The 16,730-nt window shown below is 35.1% G+C and overlaps 1 pseudogene; it reads right to left on the reverse strand.

Annotated features, from left to right (window-relative positions):
* Positions 1-8,518: 8,518 nt before the first annotated feature.
* On the reverse strand, positions 8,519-16,274 carry LOC142622910 (uncharacterized; annotated as a pseudogene).
* Between the last annotated feature and the right edge of the window lie 456 nt (positions 16,275-16,730).

Here is a 16,730-nt window from a genome sequence, read left to right on the forward strand (position 1 = left end):
CAAATTTTTTTTTCATTTTTAAAAATCTTTCCTTTTTCTTTTATTTAATTTGTTCTTTTTGTAATAAATTTTATAATTTTTAGCTGAAATATTATTGTAATGTATTTAAAATTTTCATATATAATTAAAAGAACAAGTATCATTGAATTTAAGTTTGTAATTTTGAGGATCTTTGTAGCCATAGTGGTGAATTTGTGTAAAGACCTTATTTGTTCCTTAAAGATGACAACATTTCACATAATTTGCAAATATGGGTTTGCAAGCAGTCATATGTATGTTTAAATAAGAATCCATTAAGGAATGTGGTGATTTTAATACGTAAAGTTTGCATTTTTTTGTGTTATTTTATTGATATTGTAGCCTGCATATTTACAAGCATTATGTGCTAAATTAATTTCCATCTGGGTCTGTATAATTAGGTATTAGAAGAAGAAATTGGACATAAGGAACAAATCCTTAGATTCATTGTGAAGGAGATTCAGGTTCTATTTGTTTGCCATGTGTTACTTACTATTGTCTTGAGCAGAAATTAATGGAAGATAGTGGCAGTCTATTTCATCTCAACTTTTGAAGATATAGTTGTATATGTACAGTATTATGTGTACATATAAAGCCAAGTTTTTCCTAGAAAACATAAAGCCAAGTTTTTTGTTTTTTTATTTATTTTTCAGTCTATGACTAGTGTTACATAATGACAACAAGTTATTTCCCCCCCCCCCCACACACTATTAATGATCTCACAATAGCACTCTTTGCAGTATAGAGCCTCAGATCGATGAGGAGCCAGAGATCGTGCGTCCTGGTCCAAAAATACTTCATTGCTGACGCAACAACCAAATCATCGATCAACCGACATTTGAAATAGCAAGGTGAAATATCTAGTTCTAACAACCGCTTTAATTTTTACAAAGCAAGTTTCACTTTTAACAAGTTCTTTCAAAGTTGTATATCTAGTTCTAACAACTGCTATAATTTTGATCGATTTTGCAGGACCCAGACCCATTTCAGTGATGTGTTCGCTCTAAGGAGATGGCAAACATAACGATGCAAGATAATTAGGTGATAGACATTATCAAGTTACTGGGGCTAGAAGGATTGTTTAGGGCCCCTTCCAGAGAGATAGATCATGGCCTAATATCGGCCCTAGTTGAGCAATAGCAGCCGAAAACTCATACGTTCCATCTTCCACATGCTGAGATGTCAATCACCCTACAAGATATGGAGGTCATTTTGGGACTTCCTGTAGACATGAGTGAGGTCTTGGTTGGGCCAATTGCTGTGGGGGATTGGAGCCAACTATGCGTAGAGTTGCTTGGTTTTGGAGTTCCGACGAATGACAAAAAAACTTTGGTCGAGCAATGAATTCTCATCAGCCGCCTTGTTGAGCGCATTGCAGAGCCACTACCTCATGATGCAACAGAGATTCAGATACATCAGTATGCCCGATGCTATGTTTTAGCACTACTAGGGGATAAGATTTTTATGGACAAGTCGGGAGATAGGGTGCATCTGATGCACTTGGAGTTCCTGCGAAACCTTCGTGATTCACCATAGTATAGTTGGGGTAGTGGTTGTCTAGCATGGTTGTACAGAGAGTTGTGTTGGGCAAGCCATAAAGAGACATCGCAGATTGGTGGGGCGTTGCAATTGGTCCAGTACTGGGCATGGGCGAGGTTGCCATTCTTGTGCCTAAAGATAAAGCCCCCACTTGGATGTGATTATGGCCCATGGCCAAAAGCTCCACTTGCATTTAAGTAAGTATATTCATGAAATTCAATGTGTTATGCAGTGTACTCTTCTTAGTAACTAAGTGGTATTACCCAATCTTATGTTATTTACTTGTAACTGTAGGCTGGTGCGGGTGCCAAGCTCGAAGAGTAGGCCATCTGGCATGGCGTTGGTCCACTATCGTGAGCAATTAGTTAGAATGTAGCAGGACTAGGTATATTATCTAATCGAGTAGATAAGAAAATTCAAGAATTTCTTCTAGAGTTTGTGTGAAGGTTTTATAATTTGTCAAGATCAAAGACAACTTTCATAGGTTTACCCATCAGATGTTAATATGTATGAGACATGCATTTGCTTTGAGTAAATTTTATTCGTTGTACAAGATAGTATCTCTTTTCGTTATTGTGTGCAAGACTTTCGTTGCTCACTTATGTTGTTGATTTGAACCTACTTTTTATGGATAGTTATTTCAAATATGTTTGATGTAAAGTTAATGCGAAATATTGTTGTTCTAAAATCTGGCCTTTTTGGAATGACTATTTGCCCATTAGCTAGTGGAATTAACGTTAATAAATGTTCCCTCCAATTAAATTCAGTTTTGGATTTGTATGTTAAAATTGCAATAAAATTATATATTATGCTTTATCTTAGTATCATAAAATTATATATTATGCCATTATATATTTCTAGGCTGAATTTATCTTAGTATCATAAAATTCCTTGAACTGTATTCACGCTTAACTTGAGAATTAGATCCAATTAGTGTAGTTTGAATAGCAGTCAACTTAATGAAGTTGCTTCTTTGTTCATTGACTAAAAGATAAGCAACTTTGGTTGCATTGAGGTACAAAAGTATCCTGATGCTTTAGCGATCATGAAATCCAATGTTTTTGTCTAATATGAAGGGCTATAATTTGATATTTCTGATAACGTAAAAGAGAAGAATTACAGTGCAATAGGAAAAGGGCTGCCCATCAAGCACATCTTTGAAAACATAGGTTGAATCATATAAAATTTGAAGAATAAAGACAGGCGTTTAAGCTAGTTAAAATATAAAGACTTCAGTGCCGCTACTTTTGCATTTGCAAGAATTTTACAGAGTCTACAAGATTTAATATCCATTGCTTCCACAGAGAGTCGGAAACCAAGATCGCAATAGTTACTAGCATCTGTACTTTACAATAGCTAAGTTTTTAAAAGGAGAATGCCCTTTCTTTTACTAAGCTCAATTGTTTCACTTGTCATTAAGCCCTATAGCTTGGTCCACAAATTTGAGATGGAAACTGGTATTATCATAAACTTTGTTCACTAGATCATTCCAACTGCAAAATTGTGAGTGAAACTCAAGTCTATGAAACTTGAGTTTCACTGGGAAATTTTTTTTTTTCTTGGACATGCAAGCTAACCAGAAACCGAATAATTCACAAACACTCATTGAGAAGCTGATAATGTAATCCACAAACACTCATTGAGAGGCAGAGAAGCTGAGAATGTAAATGCACTTAAATTACATCAAAAGACGTTCTCAATAAGCACTAAACTATAGAAACTGTTACATTCTCTGCATAAACATAGTTTTACAATATAAATGCACTTAAATCACAGCAAAAGGCATTCTCAATATATCAACATTCTGAACATGTCCAACCACGCTTAATTTGCAGTTTCAATCATACTACTCAAATGACAATCTTCAAAGAGGTACAGTGGATAGAGAATTACAAGTACATTCAACAAAAACCAAGAAGTTAATTGTGCCGATACAACGTAGTCAATTTTCCTAAGATCGGCGGTCAGCACAACAAAAACGTCGTCCATGGAAACATGCTTGAAAAACATAGACTAATCACGTTAGGAGACAAGATAGTAAATATTAGGTAAACATAGAATGAACAACAATTATTTAACCAATCCAGAACTTTTTGCCATCTCTCACCTACCTAGTTTGGAATATGACCGTTTGTGGAAGCGCCACGAGACTGCGGACATTTTTTTCAATTATGCCCGGAAGCATGACCCAGTCCACATGTCTACTTGGGTTGATTCTCTATCAAATTTGCGTCCTCCCTCCACCTTCCTGGCACTCGATCCTTATTCCTCACTCCATCCATCTCATTCCTTATTCTTGACTTCATTGGTCAACCTTTGGCCCACAACAATGCTGGATTAGGCAACCACTTTTGGCCCCATGGGATCCCTCCACAATGACTCTAACTTAGAAACCATAAATTCATGTGAGTAAGTGTTAAGGGCATACTCCAAACTATAACATGGGTGAATATGTGTGGTCGAATCAATGTTGAGAGCATCACATATTCTAATTGCATGTGAACACGGGATCTTAATGTTCTGCCATTTCCCACAACTGCATATTCTTTCCCGTAAACAAACTTCGTAACTATGGTTTCCCCCTCCAGTGCTACACATGTTAAGCGAAGTAACTACTTGATATATCATATGTTCATTGCTAAATGCCTTAAGATAGTGTTTCTCAGATTTACGCCTATTTTCCGACCATGTGGAGAAGGCATATGTACTCCATTTATTACCTTCTAACAAATCATGAGTAATTTCTTTGTGCCGGTCATGGAAATATTCAACAAGTTTGGACCAAGTGAACTCAACCAATGCGGTAATAGGAAGGCCATGTGCACCTTTCAGTACACCATTGAAGCACTCTAATATATTGGTTGTCATTGTCCCAAAACGTCTCCCACCATCATGTGACTGGATCCACATATATACAGACTCGCTCATTAGGTATGTGTATGGAAGATAATCTTTTTCCCTGCCATCCTTCCCCGCCACCTTCTTCTTATTCCTAATGGCCTCAATTTCCACCTGCTTAATGGACTCCATTATGGTATCAAATTTAACTGTCTGAGTAGCATATCCCACTTTCAACGCCACTAACTTTAGAGTCGAGTTCTGAAAATGTGTGTTGAAGTTGCTAGCAACATGTCGAAGGCAATATCTATGAAATACTCGTGTTCTTCTATCATCCCTTTTAGGCTAGTTTGCAATGGTGTTTTTGATACCAATATGTCAGTCAGAAATTATGCAAATGTCTTCGTCAGGTATCACATTGCCAATCATATCTCTGAGGCATTGTAAAAACCACCTTCAACTGGACCCTGACTCACAATCCACAACAACAAAGGCGAGAGGGAATACCTTGTTGTTAGCATCGGTTGCCGTTGCCATTGCAACCAACAACTTTCCTTGATATTTACTATACAGATGGGTCTCATCAATACTGATAACTGGCTTGCAATATCTGAATCCACCAATGCATGGACTGAACTATCAAAACACATAATGCAAAAATACGGTGTCATCTTAACTGGTGGGCTTGGTAAGATAGGACACCTGGGTTTTTGGATCCTGATCAATAGATGCCATCAGCAACTTTTGCAACCTTTGGTAAGACTCTTCCCAATTCCCAAATATCTTCCCAATCACCTTTTGTTTCGCATCTCATACCTTGTAATAAGAAGGCTTATCGCCATCATATTTCTCCTCTATTATAGATCTTAAGGATGTTTGATGCAATAAAATTACAATTCATCATTCTACCATTATTTCGCACCCCAATCCGTATACACGTGTGATGACCCACATACACGATGACCATCCATAGTCCATGGAGAGCAGTCTTCATGATTGCATAGACATACCACTTGCATGACTCATCCACGCATTTCGCACAAAGTTTGACCTTCATTGACCTACTGATAAAAAATGTCTGTTTTCCTTGAGGGCACAAATTGTTAATGCGTGTTTCACCTCCACTTTATTGGCAAAAGTCAACCATTTACACAAATTCATCCCCTTTCTCCAAAAAGACACAAATGGTGTCTCAATATGATTAGGACTAACCATATTTGCCCAAGTATTTGCAGAAAATGACAAGGCAGGATGTGCATAGGCAGGGATTGTGTTTGTAATGTTTTCGACAGTAATAACATTGTCTGCTTTAGGTTCACTACTGTCAAATGTCTCATCTTCATCAATGTCTTTCTCAAAGTCCCCAAAGTCCCCTCGTTCAATCCTCTCCTCATACTCATCTCTATCGACAAAATCTTTACCGTTAATGGCAGTCTCATCAACATAGTCATCATCATCGTCGTGGTCATCATCATCATCATCATCATGAACATCATCCTCTACATGTGTAGAATACTCATATTGAGCATTCAAATCTATAACCTGTAAACTTGTGGTTGTTTGTTGGAATTTCTCGATACCAACTTCTGCATGCGGCTCCAACTGTATGTACAACTCAATACCATTTACTTCGAGTATTCTCTCCAACTTGTCAAACATAATCTTTACATATTTGTCTGCTTGTATCGCCATATACTTGAAATTTATCCGGTTCTTTAAGACTTCATGTGGCATATGATAAGTAATTTGTATGTTGTGCACAGCAAAATTCACACACAATTCTTCCATAACTGTCATCTTCAATTCATCAAGGGTCTTCAACCTATAATCAATTTGGGTGAACTCCAACTTTATACCCGGCCGTTCAAATGGCAATCCCTTGTCCGCATTGACATTCTTAAGCGGACCACCATGATATAGGATTATATCAATTACAGTCATTGTAAACCTGTTTGAGTCAAGTTACTATGTTAGTTAAAAAACATTTTATCTAGTCAAACTACACAAAGTACAAATTCCAATTCATTCAAAGGGCATGAATTTCATTACACATTCGTTACACATTTTATAGCCAAATCATTTTTCCGTCATGCTAAGACTACCCATTTCATACCCAATACAACAACAAAAAAAAGTCAAAATTATCTAATCATATTTACTTACCCATTTCATACCCAAAAAAAAAAAAAAAAAAAAAACCATCTCATTACACATTCAAAGGGCATAAATTACATACCCATTTCATTACAATTCATTCGAAGGGCATGAGTAAGTCATACATTTACATACCTATTTCATACCCATATACCCATTCAAAGGGCATGAATTACATACCCATTTCATTACAATTCATTCACTACTTATTTCGTACCCAAAACAATGATGAATAAAGTCAAAACCTTTGTAAGATCATGATAAAAATAAGAGCCTACAAATGATGAATCATGATAACAAAAACCATGCAAATAAATACTCAAAAAATTAACACTAACAAAACAAAGTTATATATTTCACAATATTCGTATCTTAACTAAGTTATGTTAACTATCTACAAAATATATAATCAAACTCTTTAACCCACACCCAACAACAAATAATACCCAACTACAATGACAAAGTCCTCAAAAAACCCTTACCTGATATATGAATTTGTTGAGAGGGAGGAGTAGTGAGAGAGGCAATGTGGTGAGTGAGAGTGAGAGGTAATGTGATGAGTGAGAGTATGAGAGTTATGGGTGAGTGAGGCAGTGAGGAGTGTGAGGCTGAGTGTGGGTGCGAGAATGGGTGAGAGAGTGAGAGCAAAGTGAGGCTGAGTGTGGGTGAGGCAGTGAGAGCAAAGTGAGGCTGAGTGTGGATAAGAGTGAGAGCTGTGATCAATATATGCTAAGTGTGCGTTTTTATATTTTGCCCAGCAAAACTCGAGTCTATAAGACTCGAGATCTAGGTAAATTTTAATTAGATTTCGAGTCTTATAGACTCGAGATCTATGTGTCAAAAATGGTTTCCGCTCAGAAAATCGAGTCTTAGAAACTCGATTTCCATTTGACAAAACTCGAGTCTTTAAGACTCGAGATCTATGTGGCGTTTTCTGTCCAGCTCATCAAGTACAAAGCGGCCCAAAGCAAATCTTTGAGACTTAAGTTTTACCCACATCTTGAGTTTCTAAAACTCGAGGTGTTAGTTTCCAAAATCCTTTTGAACGCATGTTAACTTACAATTTTTTCCTCCCTTACTATGCTAAAAGCCAAATATCCTCAAGGGTTATTAGTCTAACAATGAAAGGATTGAATAGAAAAGCAACAAGGTTTCTTGATTTAACAAAAGCCATGCCCATTTCCTGAAGAAGAAGAAGAACATTTAGTTTTTAGCTTTTAATGTTTATGTACAGCTTTTTAAAACAACATTTTTTCTCACTTTTCAAATTTTTTCAAAGTATAAGTATACTTTAACATACTTTCAACCAAAAACTAGATAAGCTATTCTCAAACAAACACTTAGGGTCCGTTTGGTTGGGAGGATGGAAAAGTGAGAGTATAGAAAATAGACGGAGGATGGAAAAGTGGGAGGATAGAAAAGTTTTTAATTTTCCTCAAATATGTTTGGTTGAGAGGGTGGAAAAGTGGAGGGATGGAAAACTTTTTGGTTTGCTTGAAAATAAGATTTGTATAAATTTATCATCATGTCCTTTTTAAATAAAATAAAAAGTAATACATTATTCTTTTAAAAAAAATTGTGTATAGATGAAAGTGGACATTTCAAAAAATAGCATAAGAAATCATCCAAAAGTGTTTTCATAAAAAAATAATAATAAAAATTAAGAGAAAAAAAGAAAGAAAAGAAGAAGAACCCACCCCTATGATAGTTGATACTACTATTTAAGACAGACAGCTAGAGTTTGAGATAGACCACTCTATTCCTCAAAAAAAAGATAGACCACTCTGTACCAATTTGATTCACCCAGTTTCTAGATTCTGTCTTATCTTCTCTAGCAACCATTCGGTTTCACAAGGATAGTATTACGTGACTCTATACACATGTAAAAGTGAAAAGCACGAAAGTCCAGTAATGGCATTGCAATAGACCAAATGATATCTTAATCTTTTGTGTATGTATCCCTCTCCCAACTATCAAATTATTATAAATAAATAAAACTTTTTCCTTGGTTACTAATCCTTTTCGAGCTTGCAGGTATGCTGCAACAATCGCTTTCATTTTTCATCTTCCATTTTTTTTTTTTTAATATTCATAGTCAAGTACAACATCAGTTGTCAAAAAACAAAAAAGCAATAGTGGTAGTGGTAGCTACACATAACAATGCCAACTAAAAAGAGAAAAGTCCTTTTTCTGCTACTGCAGCAAGATCATCCCCTTCCATTTGCCAATGTGTCATACATCCTCCATGACCAATTGAGTTTGCCATCTAAGAAGCCTCGTATTCTGATATAAGGCCACTGCTTAAGCATAGCTACAAGAATAATTACCTTTTTAAATCCTTTGTTTCTTGTTCTGATATAAGGCCACTGCTTAAGCATAGCTACAAGAATAATTACCTTTTAAATCCTTTGTTTCTTGCTGTGTCCTAGGCCTCTTTGACAGTTACAAAGATGATTGCCACCTTATCCAGAGACTCCCAACTATGGCAGCCAGCTATGATCCTTTTGCCTTCTTCATCTTCGCCAACAAAACCTGACCCTCCCATCTTTTGTTCTTTGCTCTTCTATCTGCCACTAATAGAATACCTTGCCACCTCAGTAGATTTCTGTGAAGAAATATGTTGATTACCAAAGGCTTCCCTGCAAGTCCAAAGAAAATTTTTAATTTTTTATGCAAAAGGTTGGGAGAGCTTCAACATTGATGCACATTCCCTAGATTCCACAAATTCCCCTGAAAAAATGAATGAAAAATCAAGATATTCCTTACGATTATCATTACCCCATTAATCAGCGTTATTCTCTATTGCTCTATGGATGGAGATAATTTACAATAGTTATGGTAGTAATCTCCAAGCCAAACCACAAGGCTCTAGCTAGGGTCAAGAAATGATGATATGGTCAAGCCTCGAGAGTTTCTTTTCATTATCACAGAAAGGACAACAGGTATTAGCATAATTTTTCCTTCTTGCCAGTTCAGATGTAACAATCAGTGCCTATTTGACAAATATTCCAAATCAAATAACAGATTTCAAATACAGCTTCAACCGTTGAACCTCCACAGCCATTTTCACCCAATACAATCCCCAACTATTGTCTGGTCTTAACCTCCCTCGTCAATTATCTACACACAAGGAAATAGCCTATCCTAACTTCATAGTATCATTTTCTAGAATAAGGACAGATCAACTTATCTTGCAAGGCCATTCTAGGCAATGAAATCTTCAATATTTCTAGTGCACTTTGACATTGGCAGGTCCTGTCAACTAAATCCCCTTTCCACCTATTGCTTGTATAATATATAAGAACATCCCCAATGTGGATAACTAGAAAGTTATTCAACATGCCTTCATCTCTTACTTTGTTACAAGAACTACTGATAATGGTATTGGCTTCACCCTTACTAGCCCTCCATTTTAGTTCCATAAGAACCATTTCCTTGCCAGAAGAATACTTTTCCAGAACTAGAAATCAGAAGGCTTAACCCAACCGTCAAGAATTGCGTTATTCCTGCATTATTGTAATGCTAGTGTAGCATTACAATATACTTCCAAGGATATAAGAAACAGAAGGAATCTATGCAAGGAAATGGATCAAATTGGATTCCTCAACACAAGTAGGCTATCATGTAAAATTGTAAATAGCATTTCAGAAGTATTGGAACCCATTATCTTGTGCACATTTACAAATACGGAATTCTTAAGAATTTTTCCCTATTTTACTTCTTTTGTGCCCCTCAATATAAATTGAAATGGGAAATCAGTAGCTTCAGAAAGAATAACGTGCTCTAAAGCACATGACTGCAGGCATATCTAGGTATTAAGAAGAAAAATGAACCATATAATGAATGTACCTCAATGAAAGAAACAAGCATCAGGAATTTTGTTTGATGCTTCAATGTTTCAATCTTGATGAATAGTAAATTCATAACAAAAGTAGATTAGCATATCTTGCAACAGTTTCAAATTCATTTCTCTTTGACTGAAACAAAAACAAAAACAGAACAAAAAATACAAAATGAAGAAGAAAGAAGAAGATTAATAATTCTATTTGGGACAAATTTAAAGCGGTTTTATATATTCATGTGTTTTCTGTTTTGGGAAACACTAGATAAATTAAAGTGACCAATAAAAACTAAGAAAACAGAATGTGCTCCATTAGGTGAAATGGGGTAAGAAAATCATATTTACATCATCTAAGAGCATTAGTTCATTGTGTACTTATCCAAAAAAAAAAAAAGAGCATTAGTTCATTGTGTTGCACACTTGCAAATGTCATCATTAGATCCTACTACACAAGCTAAATTACCCTATAGAAAGCATACATCATGGTAGAACTAATTGGTCAATCACAACATTAAACTTCACCACTTAACCGTTGGGCTGCTTAAACAAATAATCCACCTCTAAGATCATATTCCAAACTGCATTATCATCTAAACAGATTCCCGCTAAAATGGGAGCAGCTAACCTTGGTCAGAAATTAAGTTATTCTATAACGTAATTGCACCAACAACTCAATAAGTTCAGCATCTAACTCTGTACGATCAGATACTTTGATCAAAAGTAAAATGTAGTTACAAATGATTATTCTAAACAGAAAAATTGCTCATTGCAAGAAAACTCCATCTCTTCAGTGCAACTCACTCCCTCTTTACAGAGTCTTTCAAAGAACAAACCACCATGATTTATGGTACACCTAAACAAAAAAAAAAAAAAAATATATATATATATATATATATATATATATAAAACACATTTTAGACAAAAATCAACATCTTCCAGAAGAATTTATTATAGAAGTAATCTATTCAAGACTTTTTTTTTTATAAGAGATGAAAATTTTATTAGAAATAAAAACAAACCTAGTACACCAGTGGTGTACTAAGAGAGAAGTACAATTAATTCAAAATACAATGATCAAACAAACATGAGAAAAACAAGGCAGGGAAAGAAAAGCAGCACTCCAATCCAACAAAGTACGAAGGAAGAAGGCTTTAATTTCTAGGATATTCCACTTGCATCCCTCAAAACTTCTAGAATTCCGTTCTTGCCAAAGACACAACATAATGCAATTTGGCACAACCTTATAAAAAGCAATATTTCTATGTTTGACGAAAGTCCCCTACCAAGCTACAAACATATCAATGACTCTCATTGGCATAACCCAATAGAGGTCAAACAAATAGAACACCATAGTCCACTGCTCCAAAGCTATAGGAATTGGAGAAGGTGATCCACAGTCTCCACACATTTTTTGCACATGCAACACCAATCCAATATCAACATGCCTCTCTTCAAGAATAATTTATTATAGAAGTATTATCTTCAAGACCATCTAGAAAGCAAAATGCATAAAAAAGATGACAGAAAAATTCATGAACAAATATATCTAACCCATATGTTCAATTACATCCAAGAACAAAATCCACAGAAAAGAGTCTAATCATGCTGTAACTACAAACAATATATAATCAGTAAAAATCATGAACAGCACATATGAGTTCAAATATAATTCAGTAGCCTAGTAACTTCCCAAAATCAAGTCATTTATCAACAAAAAAAATTCAACAAATCAAGTTGTCAAGTTGACCATATACCTGCAAATATTCTGTTAAGTGCACCACACTTCCTCTTGTGGCTCCCTATGCAGCAAGTCTATAACAAAAAATCAAATTTTAAAATTAAAATTAAAATTAAAAAAATAAAAAAAGAAAGGAAGAAAGAACAATCACAAAGCTACTTGTTTTGAATAGCACGTTGATAGAATATGGAAACCATCCATTTTAAACCAATGCAATCAGCTTCTCTGCCCAAAATTCGAAACGACCATCTCAAGACCATCGTTAGCAACTATACCAACTAATTTATGTTCTAAATGTAGATTTTCAAATCATAATTATTTAGGAATCACTAAAACTAACAGCATACATTATTAGAAATCTCAATCAAAAAAAGGAAATGAGATGCTTAAAACAGAGAATAAACCCAACCGTCCCTCCAATGAAGAGCTTTTCAACCCTACATAAAACAATTTGATCTAGATGAAGTGTTGACATATGTCAATAGAATTGATTGGATATCGAATACATACTACACTTTAATGGGTTACCCATCTGGTGGATGGACAATAGGATTGCAACTGCTACCAAAGTCAGCAGGCATATCAGCATAAACTAATAAAGCTACATGAGTACGCCTTTATTCAATGATCCTCTAGTAGAATAAACTATTGTATGTATACTTACCTACACCTATACATACACACATATGTCTAGAAAACATATGATTTTAACTTAATCAAGAAGGTAGATTGAAGATTGACAGCTGTGATAAGCCTTGTACTGGTCAGTAAGGTGAGTTACCTCCATTCTCCATGCTTCCACCATTCATATTAAAGAGCTTCAATATGTTCTCAGTTTTGAATTAGTTGCCTAACTTGCATTTAAGTCAGGAATTAGCACTTGTCATATTGATTAATCTTTCGGGCCTAAAGGCAAAAAGCAATGTTGTGAAGTAAAAATTACTGTTAGTACCACCACTAGTGTTGCGGGAGAACTTTGGCGTTGAGAGATGGTCTTAACCTCTGCATTTTGCTAGACCTTCAAGCTGTGGAAATTGAACTTGATGCAAAGCTTGTTGTTGATCTTATTAGCAAAGAGGGAAGCCAGCCTAACAACAATGATGCAATAGTTGCAGACTGTAGAGAGGGACTCAAGAAAATACCCAAAGTGAGAGTTATTCATTGTTATAGAGAAGCCAACAAATGTGTGGATGCCCTCACTCGCAGAGGGGCCCTCCTTTCCCAAGACTTTGTTATTTTTTCTTCTCCCCCTTCTGATGTATCCCTACTGGTCAGTCTTGATGCATCAGGGGCAATGTATGAGCAAGTTCGCTCCAATTGTATTACTGCTTACTTAATGATATTTCCCTTTTCTACCAAAAAAAAAAGTAAAAATTACTTTATGGCATTCCTTGCCATTCAGTTTTCTTCAACAAATAACAATTTGAAGTCATCAGTAGTAAAGGGATGAGAGTTAGGGGAGAAACAAATGACAGATTTCAAATTTTTTAACACAATTAGTTATTTACATAGCCATTTACAGCATGCTGTTGATCAGCTATATTCAGCCTCTTAGGAAAATCTTTTATAGGCTCAGTTTTGTTCCTTATTTCATAACAAAACTTTATCTAATCATTGATTCCCTAGAATTCTCAATGATCAATCAATTTTGTGATCAACATAATTCAATTAAAACCTAATAAAAAAACATAGATATGAAAGAACCAACCACAATTTTGTGAATGCAAAACAAGAAGATATAAATCTATAAAAGGAAAAGGAAAAAAAAATTAGAATGAAAAGATTACATATCATGTCTAAAAGAAATTTTATCAAATATATGGCATGCACCAATAATAAATAATCATAATAGTATAATAAATACAAAAAGAATAGTGCAAAAACTTATCCAAAAGTCCATCTTACTATAGATTGACTAAAGTCAAAATTTGAAATAAGTATTCATGAAAATGCCAAATTTTATGAGTACAATATGTAACATTAACTAACTTCACATCTTTTCAATTTTGAAATAGATATTTATGAAAAATAGGTTCAAAGCAGCAGCATTAACGCACAAAGAAATTGCAAAGTAAGATCAAACAGTTAAAGTAGCAAACAAGCTTGCGTATTGAATTTAAAAGAAATATAATCATGTAAAAAGAATCAAATTCAAAAGGCATATATATGTCACTTACAAATTGACTTGAGATAGGTTAAAATATGAAAATTGTTCTTGACGTTGAGCAGCTTAAAACTTAAAGGCCTTCATGTAGACTTCTTAAGCAATGCTTGAATGTTGTTATCTACTTGATTAGATGACAACAAATTAATAAACATGGTTGTAGTGATTGCATTTACTGAGAAACCTTTCTCAACCATTACGTGGAGATATTTCATTGCCCTTGATGTCTCATTATGTTGCAATAAACCTTGGATGGTTGTGTTAAATGTACAATCATGAGGTGAACAACCGTTCCTATCCATTTTCTCAAGCAATGCACTCGCTTCATCTATCAACCCCTCTTTGCAAAGCCCTTTGATCATTATATTATAAGTCCAAACATCAAGTTGCAACCCTTTGGTGGGAAGACTATAAAAGAGCACTCTTGCAGCCATAACTTCCCCAACATTGCACATACAATCAATTAAGATGCTGTAAATCACGATATTGCGGTCCAGATTTTTGTCTTCCATCTCTTTAAACAATGCCATTGCTTCAGAAAAATGTTTGTTCTAAAATAAACAATCTAACAAGATGACATATGTACGGGGATTTGGATGCTGGCCACAAGCACGCATCGTATGGAATAGCTCTAGCGCAACTTGAGGTCTCTTTACTCGACAAAGACCACCTATAAGAATGCTATAAGTCACAACATCAGAAACCAATCCCTTGTTAGACATTTCATGAAGAAGATGCATTGCCTCATCAATTCTTTTATTCTTGCAATATCCATTGATCAATATGTTATAACTAAACACATCAGGTGAGCAACCCCTCTCAAGCATCATATTAAAGGCTTTGATTGCATCATCCATTTTGCTTTGCAAACAGTAACCATCAATCAAAGAACTGTAAGTGACTGTGTCAGGCTCAATGCCTCTTTGAATCATCACATCAAAAACTTCTTTAGCCTCTATTAGCATCCCCTCTTTGCAAAATGTGTCCACCAATATGTTAAATGTTTGCACATCTGGCATGACCTTCCTTTGCCCCATCTCATTCAACAAAGCAGTAGCCTCTTTCCATCGACCAAAATTGCATAGTCCTTAAATTAAGCACGTGTAAGTGACAAGATCTGGCTGAATGTCTTTACTCATCATTTCAAATAAAAGGTTCATAGCCTCAGTTACCAATTTATCCTCACATAAACTATCAATGATTGTGTTATAAAACACTACATTAGGTTCAAAATACCTTTTTTCTATCTTCCTAAGCAACCCAATAGCCATATCAGTCCTACCAATCTTACAAAGCCCATTTAGTATCGTTCCACAAGTAATTGCATTAGGTTCGTACCCTTTCTTCTCCATTTCTTCTACCAACATCGTAGCTCCAGCAATGTTACCTTGAAGACAGAGCCCCTTGACAAGAGTGGTTAGAGTTATATAGTTTGGTTGACAACCAACTTTCAACATTGTTGCTAAGACAGAACCCACGATCGACACGGTTTATATGACAAAAGCAACTAATCAAAGTACTTAGAATATAAACATCGGGAGTGATACCCAATGATTCCATTTGCTTAATTAGATTAACCACAACAGAGTAATGGTTCATTCTTGCAATGGCACCCAACATGTGATTAAAATCATCAATGGAAGGTAAAGGGTGCAAGTGAAGCATTCTATCAAACAAGTCCAAGGCATGATCAACATCCCTTAAGCTCCGAGATTTGCACTCATCTCTTACAGTTTTCAAGAACTGGTTCCGATTCTGATGTGGGATTTTCACATTTTCTCTACATCTACTATTAATACCACAACTACTAGTAGTAGAATAAGAAGTAAGAGCTTCATGACATGGAAGGCTTACTCTAATAATCAAACGATTGAATATATAAGAAACAAAAGAATTTGTTGATTTATAAGCAGTACCCATTTCTAGAATAAGCAAAAATCATCTAGCATTCCGTCTTCTTCTTGTAGATAATAAGAGATTGATTATTGAAGGGCTCACCGTGTGTGTGTATGTTAGAGAGAGAGAGAGAGAGAGAGAGAGAGAGACAGTTTGAGGAAATGAGATGGATTTTTTTTTTGAAAATAACTATAAAAACCAAACTATTTTATTAATTAGCCAATGTTTGAAACTATTTTGATATCTAATAAATTGAATTTGTTAGACTCAATTTTCCTCTTTGAAATTGCACTTGGAACTCGAGTGTGAGATACTCAAGTATGAAACTCGAGTGTAAAACACTCGATTTCCAAGTGCAATTTTAATGAGCAAAATCGAGTCTTTTGTTAGATATCAAAATAGTTTCAAATCTTCGCTAACTAATGAAATTGTTTGAGGGATTTGGTTTTTTTTTTTTTAAATCCAAATGAGACATGAGTTGTTTCCTTTTTTTCATTTTAATGTGTTTGGATATTGCTGAAAACTGAAAACACTGTAGTAAA

The sequence above is a fragment of the Castanea sativa genome, chromosome 1 (assembly GCF_040712315.1).
Source record: "Castanea sativa cultivar Marrone di Chiusa Pesio chromosome 1, ASM4071231v1".
NCBI classification, from domain to species: domain Eukaryota; kingdom Viridiplantae; phylum Streptophyta; class Magnoliopsida; order Fagales; family Fagaceae; genus Castanea; species Castanea sativa.